Source organism: Myotis nattereri (genome assembly GCF_964212035.1).
Source record: "Myotis nattereri genome assembly, chromosome: 10".
Taxonomy (NCBI): domain Eukaryota; kingdom Metazoa; phylum Chordata; class Mammalia; order Chiroptera; family Vespertilionidae; genus Myotis; species Myotis nattereri.
In genome coordinates this window covers 3,778,870-3,788,224 of record NC_138085.1, presented here as the reverse complement: position 1 = coordinate 3,788,224, position 9,355 = coordinate 3,778,870, and the positions used below count along the sequence as shown (strand labels likewise).

The window sequence follows — 9,355 nt, the reverse complement described above, 5'->3', positions numbered from 1 at the left end:
TGACAAACAATCTAGAAATTCATTTTGACATTAGCATGTGTTATCTGATGTGTTGTTACCCATTCAATGTCGAATACAATTGCTTTGTGGACTATATGTAGATAGGTTTCATATATACAGTGTGCATATATATTGGACCATTCCTATCAGGGGTGAGTGCAGAGTGGATGTCAGAGTGGAAACAAAGTCCATGGTGAAAATATTGTCAAGGGTAAACGCCTCTGACCCTCTGCAACACTGAGAGCCGATCTCCTGCCAGGGTGTTAACTAATTATTCTTGGGTGACTTAAACCAATATCAAAATTGCCCTTGAATTGTAGATTTTTAAAAAATATTATTTTGTTATACTTTATTATAATGTATTTGTTTTAAGACATTAAAAAAAAATAGCCTGTTGGGAAATTTTATTCCCAAATTCTACATTGAATTATAATCCCAACAAAATTAATCATTAACATCCCCAGAGGGTATGACCTAAACCATTATTTATTGTACTTTGTCAGCATAAAATACATTTTACTTCAGAAGTAGAATGTCTGTAAACCCCACCTAATCATTCCTCCTTCCACATGAGATACGTCGTATGCTCATGAACGTAAGAAAATAATACCAAGCACTCCTGTGCTGTTTTCATCCAACAGCAAGCTGTGTACAATACTTAAAGGAGACAGAATTTAAGAACACAATTTAATTTTTTAATTTGTTTCTCCACTTCTGACCATCTGTATTCAAAACTGTGGGCCTGCCTAGGAGATGGACCTGCCAACCCATGAGTCAGATACAAAGCCAAAGGGCTTAGCTTTGTTTTTTATTGTTTTATTTTGTTTGTGAGGAAAGGAGCTGCCTCCAGGTAAGAAATTTCCTTTCTCTTTTCTAAAAAGCAAATGTAGTTGCCAATATTTAAAACAGACGTTTTGCAAAAACGTGGTTTATCAGTTTTCCTTGAAAGTAGAAGAATGTGGAGACACCAGCCGCCCCCTCGCATGTTGCAATGGCTCAGGATCCGAAGGCCTCCATAGGAGCTGCTCACGCAGATGTTAGTGACTGTCCGTCAGCGTTCGCACCCCTCACCTCACATTTAAAAGATTGACTGGACTTTTCTCACAAAACAGCAAGTGGCTGGGCAGAAATATTTGTTAACAAAATTTGTCCAGAATATTTTTACAGTACCGTTTGCCAAATTCCATTCCATGCAATTTTGATTCCTCAGAAACTAGACATTACAAAAAATTTAAAAACTAGTTATTGTTAAGCGAGTTTTGGGAAAGCTGTTTAAGCAAAGTTAAACGCGCTCCCGTGGGAGGAAGTCTGTGTACCTCTGGTGTGGTTCGCACTATGAATCCATAAGTGATTTACAAGGCAGCATTTGCCAGCTTTATTTGATCATAGAATATTGCTTTTACTAAGTCACACCTGTTGAAATATGGTACTTGGCACTTCTGCTGTTTACAAGTCCACGTAGGTGCAGTTGTGGTCTTAAGTTGAGCTTTAACTGAACATGAAGTGTGTCTGAGGTCCAAGCCCTGGGATTCTGTCTTTACACAGCTTTACTTGACTTAGCATTTCCCTCCCCTGAGGAATTTTAAGGCAGATTTTTGAAAGCGTGTTTAGAGGAAGAGATGGGCAAAGCAGGTTGGGGGGACCACAGAAGGGCCCAAGCCTGCATAAGACTGTGCTCTTTTGACCACTCCCATCAACTTGGGTCTGAATACTCAGAATAAGAAGCAAATTCAGAACTTGAAAAGGCTGTTCTCACAAGGGACCCTGCTCAGCATGAACGCAGCACGGACCTCTCTGCTCTGTGCCCAGAGAGAAAGCAGTGCCAGTCCGGAGAGGAGGTGCCTCCTCATTCTGCTCAGCCGCACGCCCGCAGGGTGAAGGGGACCAAGCCCAGCTTGCTCTGCCATCAGGCGGTGGCTGCTGGGGCACCAGGCGAGGGGGCCCGCACACATACCTGAGAAGGTGCCCAGCTGGTGCCAGTGGCCGTGACAGTGGGGGGACCTTCTGCAGAGGCTTCCTGGCAGCGGATGTCCATAGGGGCCTGGATCTAAAAGCAGGAAAGACAGTCCAGGCCCGCATATGAGACCCTCCCGCGGAGCCTACAGATCTCCTTCGGAATGAGCCAGGAGCTGCTGAGTACCCCGCAGGCTGGAGGGAGCGGGCCTCCTGAAGTGCGTGTCTGCTGTTTGACATCTCTTGCTTCCCTAAAGGCTGCAGGTCTCAGGACTTGTACGTTTCACATCCTATGGGCAGTAAAACTTTTAATATTCTAGATTGCTGATAAGGATCAGGGGAAAAAATTTTTTCAAGATTTCTCTTTATGTAATGCATTAATATTTGCCTAACAATTCCACAAAAAATGGGGAAAAAAGTCATTCCTTTTAAACAAAAGTATTGTTTATCTTGGTAACTTGCATTGCTTATATATGCTTCTGCTTCTCTTGGGATCTGAGACACTTGCCTTGCTCTTTAGTAGAAGAGGGGATGATGGCATGGAGTTTGCCAGCTGCTCAGTGAGGGCCCTGACACCCGGTGCGAGGCTTTAAATTAAACGTCCCTTGGTGAGTGTCAGCACACCCGGTGGTCCTAGGAGTAGTAGGAATTTAAGCACCTGAGTGTCTGAGTCAGGCTGCTGCATTTTAGCCTTATGCATTAGAGAAGCAGTTGACATAAAGGTCACAAATTCAGCCTGGAGGAATATCAGCTGTGCAAGAGGACAAAGGCGGGCCTGGGGTTCCCCCACGCTCCCGCCAGGTCTGCTGGGCACACACCAGCTGAGGTGATGGACTGGCCTTTCTGGTGACCTCATATCGAGATACTTCCCTGCGAGCCAGCCAACTTCACTGCAAAGAGGTTACGTCCTGGCAGGTTTGCAGCCCGGCGCGGCCAGCCTCTAGTCTATAAGCTTTAACCGTGGCCTCACGGTGTGACGCTGAGGGCAGCGGACAGTTGGGTGCCAAGCCTCACAGCATGTCCCACACGGCCACCTGCTCTGGCAGCTCCTGCTGGAGCCCGGGAGCTGTGGAAACTTCCCAAGTGAGTGAATGAGGTCATGAGCCCTGGGGGCCGCTCTGGGATTGATGGTGCGACACCCCCTTTTTCTATCCACAAAGCGCTTAATCCTCCGGCTATTACACGTCTGTTTCCTCCAGCGTTCCTGCTACAAAACATGAGAGCAAAGCTCAATGTGAGGAGTGGGTGAGGGGAGCCGGGAACTTCAAGCTATGAACCACCAAGTGCAGAGTATTTCTTTGTTCCTAAACAAAAGATAAAATTTTTCATAGAGTTGAAGATAGAGGAAAATCTTTTATACTCAGATACACAAGATGTTTTGTCCTTTGAGAAGGGATGCAGAAGAGAAATTGCCAGCACTACTGAGATATTTTTTCTATCCAGGGTAAAGTCCCTTTCCCTGATTTTCTACATTAATTAAGAAATAATGTGTATCTAATTTCAGATTTCTAATTACACTTCCCTGAAGTGGTCTTGAATAAATAATACTGTAGCTCATGTATTTCCTTCCTTCCTCCCTCCCTCCCTCCCTCCCTCCCTCCCTCCCTCTCTCCCTTCCTTCCTTCTTTTCTCCTTTTCTTTCTTTCTTTATCTATTTATTGAGAACCAGCATTGTATGATTGTTCAACTATTATTTGACATGAAGACAAATAAAGGGATTTTCCTAACCCTTTTCAATGTTTAAAAATCATCGTAAATGCTAGTAAGTCAGGAACATCCCCAGAGCCTCCGTGCTGCCTCTCTATGGTCATCACCATCATCTATCTCTCATGAGTTCTTGTTTTTCTTTTATTTCTTAACTAGAGACCTGGTGCACGAATTTGTGCACAGATGGGGTCCTCAGCTGGCTGGCAATCAAGGCCAATTGGGGCTGGCTAGAGGGAGGGACCATGGGCGGTTGGCTGTGGGAGCACACTGACCACTAGGGGGAAGCTCCTGTGTTGAGTGTCTGACCCCTGGTGGTCAGTGTGCATCATAGCAACCAGTCAGCCAGTCATTCAGTTGTTCAGTGGTTTAGTCGCGTAGGCTTTTATATATATAGACTAGAGGCCTGGTGCACAAAAATTCATGCACTCAGGAGGGGGGCGGTTCCTCAGCCCTGCCTGCACCCTCTCGCAATCCGATTGCAGTTTCACTCTGTGTTTCATACTCAGCCTAATTTTGGTTGCAACTCATGGCTTTTTCTGGCTGCTCAGAGGTTCTTTGGGTGGGTGCCCTGGCAGAGAAGCCAAAGAAGTGCCCACAGCTGCCTGGTTGGGCGTCTCTCTGGCCCAGAGCCTCTGTCATGCCTCCTGCAAGCCTAGGCCCAGGCAGAACAGGACCCCTCAGGACTACTGTGGTCTCAGCACTGGGTCCTGTGTTTCACCAGCCTGTGTTTCTTCCCCTGGTGTGGCTGATCTGAGTTTCACAGAAAAGCCTGGATGATGCTGGCTGTGCTGAGCCTCATTGAAGAGTTTTGCATGCAGCAAGGAAGAGCCCTCTGGGACCCTCCTCCTCCACCCTCTCCTCATCTCCTCCTCCTCTTCCTCCTCCCAGCCATGGCCACTTCTTCTCCAGCTGCTCCAGCAGTGAGTTGCCTTCTGAGCTGGGGGTCTTAATGCTATTGGTCCTGACGATGCAGGTGGGGCGATGACGGCTGAGCAGCAGGATGAACTGCTGCCATTCCTGCTTCAGCTCCTCCGTCTGGGTTTTCAGCTCCACATTCATGAGCTCCAGCCACTCAGATTCCCGCTGCAGAAACCCCTCCGCTCCTTCTTCTTGTTCCAGCATCGGGCTGCCACCACTTTTTTCTTTTCCCAGCACCTTTTCCTCCACTCTCTTCCTCACCTAGCTCACTTTTCACAGGTTGAGGCCTCTTGCCCCGTTTCACCTCCAGGAAGTGCAAAGGGGTGATCATGGCCCCAGAGTTGTGGATGTCAGTGTATTTCAGCTCCTCTGCAGCCAGGGCAGAGCTGGGGCATCTGGTCAGGGGGCCAAGCCCTGGCAGAGAGCCCGCAGTCATGGAAGGGTCCGGGATCTGCCCAGGCATCATAGCAGGAGGAATGGAAGTCCAGCCCTGCAGAAGCTGCAGGGGGAGGCAGCGACCCCGGGGCCTGGGCCAGGCTGCAGGCACCTTGCCCGCTCAGGAGCAGCCTCGGCACCAGCTCCGCCCTGCAGCATCCACCGCAGCCAGCACCTCCGTCCCCGCTACGGAGCATCCCCCCCGGCAGGCTGTGGCAGGCGGCCTAAGTCTCTCTCTTTGAGGTGATCGATTGTGGGGCTCTGCCTGCCTGCCGGATTGCCCCTAACCACTAACCTGCCTACCTGATCACCCCTAACCACTCCCCTGCCTGCCCGATCACCCCTAACCTCTCTGTCTGCCTGCCTGATCACCTCTAACCACTCGCCTGCCCCTAACTGCTTGTTGGGGGGGTGGGGCCAGCCTGGGTGAGAGGCTGGTGGTTCTGGTCTCTGGTCATTCTGGTTTTTTGCCATTTCAGTCACTGGGCTTTTATTATATAGGATTCCTTGCTTTCTAGCTTTTTTTCTTTTATTAGGAGATAGAATCTATTCCCCACCCCATGAATCTGCCCTGGAACCCTACCCAGCTGCTATGAGAGCAAGTGGGATAATTTACTAGCTAACGGGAGATCCCAGATACAAAGAAGATCCATTCCACCTGAGACCATCCTAGAATAACCAGGCCCCAGCCAACCTGGCAGTTTAGCTAGAATCAGAATTTCCTCAACTGTCTACAACTTGAGCCCAGCCCCATGTCTGTGTGTTTGCTGTTTTAAGCCAGCCTGTCTTCTACTGGTTTATTGCACATCAGCTGACTGCCTTCGGACTTGAATTACAATTCTTCTGCAGGTCTCCAGCCTACCTCTTCTTCAAATTATGGACTTGCCAGCCTGCCTTTCATTTCTCTAGCTTTCCAAGTGTCTCCCTACCTCATCCACTGGACCTATGACTTTAGAATTAACTGTATCAGAAACACAGTGTTGCTCTTGGTAAATATTGATCAGTTTTCTTCTCTTCCCAAAACTGAAAATACAAAGGAGAAATTTACAGCATTAGATCTTGACCATAAGCTTCATTCCAGTTCATTTTCCAGGCTCTTTTTTCATCAATTTATTTCTTTCCCTTTTTTATTACATTTATTGGGGTGACATTGGTTAATATGATCACATAGGTTTCAGGTGTGTTTTCTGTTACAAGATATGTCCATTGCACTGTTTGCCCACCACCCAAAGTCAAGTCTTCTCCTGCCCCTATATACCAGGCCCCCTCACCTCACACGCCCTTCCCTCTGGCAATGACCACACTGCTCTTTGTGTACATGACTTTTAGTGAGATCATATGATTCTTAGCTTTGTCTGACTTATTTCACTTAGCATAATATTTTCAAGGTCCATCCATGTTGTTGCAAATGGCAGCATTTCATCCTTTCTTATGGCTGAGTATATTCCATTGTGTATAGGCACCACATCTTATTTTTCCAGTCTTTGATTGCAGGGCACTTTTATTGTTTTCATGTCTTGGCCACCATGGATAATGTTGCAGTGAACATAGGGGTGCATATATCTTTGCAAATACATGTTTTTTAGTTTTTGTGGGGTTTTTTTTGTTGTTGTTTTGTTTTTTTGTTTTTGTTTTTTGTTATATATATATATATATATATATATATATATATATATATATATCCAGGAGAGGTATTATTGGGTCATGTGGTATTTTTTTCCAAGCTCTTCGCCAAGAATTTTGACCATAAAAATAAATGTTCAATCACCTCAGAGAGGTTGTAGCCTAAAGCAGAATGATTTTTTTCTTTAACTTTGGATAATCTTCATTATAAAATCTTCATTCTATAACTTCTCATGCTTAAATACTTTGTACAGTCAACTATGAGAAAGGAACAATGCAATACATCTGTACTCTATTACACCTTCTGTTCTCCCACACGCACCTACGGGCAAAGGGTTTACCCTAATCAGAAAGCACGTTTCCTTCTTGCAGCAAATGGATCTTGTATTCACTGTGCATGTGTTTGAGTGTGTGCATGGCATCATCTCCCCATTTTTTATGATAACAGCCATTATAGAAGAATGCAGTAAACTGTAACATTAAGTGAAAAAATCAAGCAAAAAGAATAGACTTTCTCTCTCCTGTAGGAGGTTGAAGTGAAAAAGTGGAATGCTATAACATCCCTATTCCCTGGGGGACTTTAGAGAATTCGGGCAGCAGACCCTGGACCCTGTGACTTGCTCAGCCAGTATTGGGTGCCACAGGTGTCTGTGGAGCAGGCAATGGTGGTAGCATGGGTGAGCAGTCTTCTGTTTCCCTACTGGCCTGTCTTTGAAGAAGCCTCACCAACTCTTCCATGGGATGTGTTTACAGGTTAGCAATAGGTGGCTAGCATCCCGGATAAGTGAAGAGAGAATTAGTTACAAAAAGGAAAATAGGTAATATGAGATATGCTCATCAACTCTTAATGCACATACAACTTGGGTTCCACAAGGAGATAAAAAAAAAAAAGAGAGAGAATGGGGCAGAAGCAGTAGTTGAGTAGATAATGACTGAGAAATTGCCATAAATGTTGAAATCTTCATGTGTAATATTCAGAAAGCTTTATAAAGCAATACAAATGCAAAGAAAATCCCAGTTAGACATATAAAACCCAGATTGATGGAAACCAAGATAAAGAAAAAATTAATAGCAGCCAGATGAAATGAGATCACCTTCAATGGAGTGAGGATGTCAGCTGTCTTCCCAGGGGCATGGCCCCTTTATTGTGCTTAAGGAAAATAAATTCCAACTTGGAATTCAATGTCTAGTAAAACATGCTATTTAAAAAGATCACAGCCAAACCAGTTTGGCTCAGTGGATAGAGTGTCAGCCTGCGGACTGAAAGGTCCCGGGTTCGATTCCGGTCAAGGGCATGTACCTTGGTTGCGGGCACATCCCCAGTAGGAGGTGAGCAAGAGGCAGCTGATCGATGTTTCTCTCTCATCGATGTTTCTAACTCTCTATCCCTCTCCCTTCCTCTCTGTAAAAAAAATCAATAAAATATATTTTAAAAAATAAATAAAATAAAAAGTTCACAAATAAGAACATTTTCTGTTAAAGCTAAAGCAGAAATGATTTATCACAAGCACATCCTCTACTGAGAACGATCCAAGATGAAAACGATGACAAGAAGAAAGAATGAAGGGGTGTGGCTTAATGTAAGTGAAACTCTTATAAACAATAACAACACCAGCAATAACATATAATACATAACACAGTATACAGTGGAAAGAGGTTACTCAAAATTAAACTGTATTAAGATCTTTCTATCAAATATGGTAAAAGTATTGATTTGTAATAGATTTTAATAAATAATACTGCATATTATCTACCTTTAGGAAGATTAACTACTAAAATAGTATGTATATTTACTAATAGTGCTAACAAACTAATAAAAGTGATGTGAAATAATAACAAATTACTTCTCAAATATATCAATATAGCACTGAGTAAAACAACTAAAATTCCAACTGGAAAACAACAAGGATTGAATGATTACACTTTAAAAAGAAAGAAGACAAAGAATTAACTTACACGATCTTTACAAACATAGTAGCTTAAGTATACTGATTGAGAAATATTGGGTGGGTTAGAAGATGGTTAAGCTACACTATGCAATCACAGGAAGAATGTGGATATAGCTATATTTATACAAGTGAAAGTGTGCTACCATGCAGAATGCTTTGCAAGAGATACAATAGGGGCATTTAATTATGGTAAAATTTCCATTTTTCAGTAAAATGGGTTCAAAATTTGTATATACAAAAAGAGCAGAGCCTCAAAATATATAAAGCAAAAACTTACAGAAGTAAAACAAACAAAATTAGAACTATAACAAGAAATTTTAGCAGAAAGAAAAGACACAATATTAGCATTTTTTTTTAAAGAAAGGATTTCCCAATAATCCCCCAGATGTTAAAAAGATTCTTAGGTGACATTTTGCACTTTAGAGCACTGAATTTTAAAATTTATCTAAAATAACCAGAGACAATGTCAGCTTAGCAAAGCTGACATAAGAGAAAACAGAGAAGAAAGAAATAGTCATGTCCATGGAAGAATTCAAATACATGTTTTGAGACTTGTTAATAAAAAACAAACAACAACAACAACAAAAACAGTCATGGGCAGAGGGCCTCAGCAGCTAATTCCACCAACTCTATAAGAATGGAGAGCCCTCAGAGTGTGAGGCTGACCCCCTCCTTCAGGCCTTCCGTTCATCAGTACCGCTTATGTGTTTTATATGTTGGAAATGAGGTATATATTGCATAAAAACAGCAAGTTGCATTTTGTTCAGTAA

The 9,355-nt window shown here is 43.7% G+C and overlaps 1 pseudogene across 1 annotated transcript; it reads right to left on the bottom strand.

Annotated features, from left to right (window-relative positions):
• Positions 1 to 4,455: 4,455 nt before the first annotated feature.
• Positions 4,456 to 5,044, bottom strand: LOC308526374 (jun dimerization protein 2-like; annotated as a pseudogene). The gene has a single exon. The product of its transcript is annotated as a jun dimerization protein 2-like (transcript).
• Positions 5,045 to 9,355: the final 4,311 nt, after the last annotated feature.